The sequence below is a fragment of the Nothobranchius furzeri genome, chromosome 17, assembly GCF_043380555.1.
Source record: "Nothobranchius furzeri strain GRZ-AD chromosome 17, NfurGRZ-RIMD1, whole genome shotgun sequence".
Taxonomy (NCBI): Eukaryota; Metazoa; Chordata; class Actinopteri; order Cyprinodontiformes; family Nothobranchiidae; genus Nothobranchius; species Nothobranchius furzeri.
This window is the reverse complement of record NC_091757.1, coordinates 105419-107794: the sequence shown is the minus strand read 5'-3', so window position 1 is coordinate 107794 and position 2376 is coordinate 105419.

Genomic DNA, 2376 nt, shown 5'->3' with positions numbered 1-2376 from the left:
AGTACTTAGATAGAATAGTCTGCCATGTGTGTTAATTTCAAAAGTCATACCGTTTTTATGGATGAGTCGGTTCTGTCCTTCTTTGAAGATGACTGTCGCTCCCTGCGCTGTAGCTGCTTTCACTGAAAATATGTCCTGTGAAAATGATGGGACGTAGAGCGCCTCCTTCAGCCTCATCTCCATATATTGTCCTGTACGGTCCTTCATGCACACTTTGGCGGTGCCTTTCTTTAACGCAATCCCGCTGGCCCGATCTCCATCAGCCAACTCCAGAATATGACTCTGGGGTGTGAAGTTTGGATCAAACTCTTCAAACATGCCAACATCAGTAATGATATGCCTCGTTGCTCCTGAGTCGACCATGAGGCCCTTCATCTTTACAATCCTGCCCGGATCGTCATCCAGTCGCACCTTGAAAGCAAAGGTGTGGTCCTCCTCGTCTACTGCTTGCTTCACCTTGTCCCGCTTTCTCCGTCGACAGTGTGCGTCTTTGTGCGTGGCGCTCTTACATAAGCTGCACTGTCTCTGCTCTCGGCGCTCCCCTGCTGATGTACACTCCGCAGCTTTGTGGCCTTTTTGCCCACAGGTGTAACAGGTGAATCTAGTACTCCAGGTGTCTCTTCCCCTCAACTTCATCACGCTGTCCTCTTCTGACCCGGAATCACCAAACTTTTCTGTGCTTTCGTAAGTCCCCAGCTTTGTTTTAAAGTCTGCAAACGTTATGCTTTCATCACTCTGCGTGATGTGAACAGAAAATGGTCTGAATGCATCAGGCAGGCCTTTTAAAATCATTGCTGTCAATAAACCATCACTTAGTGTCTCTCCCGCATTACGCAGTGCCGTGATAGCTGTCTCTGCCCGGATAATATAGTCTGTGACGCTCTCATTCACACCCTTTTGGAGACAAGTCAGCTCTGTGTACAAACTGATGATGCGCGGCTTTCCTTTTCCAGCGTAATGTTCGCGCAGGATCCGCAGCGCCTTCCTGCCATCATCTGCAGCGTCTCTCATTACCAGAGATAAACTCTTATCATCCAAGAGCTGAATTAGAACAGCATATGCTTCCTCATTTTTGCTGGAATCCTCCGTGTCCTCTTCATCATCATCTGCAGCTGGACCGTCACTCATGATGATGGATTTTAAGCCAAGCAGGCGCAAATGCGCTAGGAAGTTTGTTTCCCACAGTTCATAATTCTTTTCATCTCCGTCAAAACATAAGCGGTTCCATCGGCCTCCAAACTCTTTACTGGGCCCATCACCTGTTGGCGCAGCCATGCTGAATAGGAGTTGGAAACCGGCATCGGAGGACAAATAGACACACAGTCGTATTTGCGTTTGGCCTGCAATTGTTTTTGTTTTTTTTCTGTGAATGAGCAGTCCTTTTATTTCTCACAGGTGTGTAGCTCCGCCCACAATCCAATTCCAGGTCATTCAATTAAGAACACAAATGGAACAAACAAATCAAAACAGTCAACACCTATAATATATGTAAGGGAAAATCAGCGCTTGGAGCAACAATGGTATCAAAACATAAGGGCTAAATAATCTGTAGCCCATAACTGGTAACACTCAAAATAAAATTGATTACAATTGTAACAGAATGGAAGACTGTGTTTTTCCCCTCCTTTGCTCAAGACTAGTCTGCATGAGATATAACTCAAGGTCTCATGCATTACTTCTAACCTGCTTATTTTCAGCTCAACAGAAGAACGAAGAATGAACTCTTTTCTTTTAATTAATCAAAGAACTCTATTTTAATAAAGCTAATCCATCAAAGTGTTAGTCAATAAATAAGATGTGACCGATCTGTGAAATCAAAATATTAATTACCTTATTATAATCCTATAGAATATAAAGGTAATGTGACTTTAAGTGTTCCAACAGGACTCATTTCACGTAGCGTTAAAAAGACATGACACATTACGCTCACTGATCCAATCAGAATCTTACAGATCTGACGGAGGCGTGGTTCTGATGGTGTTTGGTAATTTTTCATTCGACAATAAACTATAACATCCAAAGTATAAAACTATGCCACGTCAGCTCTAACGCCAGTTCAAAGCATTCCAGAGAAAGTGACGGAGTGGCCAATCCTGATCTAAACTCTTTAACTGAAAGAACCAACGACAAGCTGACAAATCCAGTCGCTATACCAACCAGCGACAACAGTTCCTTTCAGAACAAAAGCTCAACCTTCCGGACCCAGACTTAGGTCTCACCAGATGCCAATAACTCTTATGCCCGGAAGTAACTCAAGACGGGTTTGATCGGAACCGCGGCTTTTCCTACTAGCTCGGTTCCAGATAGGGTCCACTGGACCTCGATATTCCTGATCTACAGAGGACTTCCACCAAGGGTAGGTAGACCGTCATGATG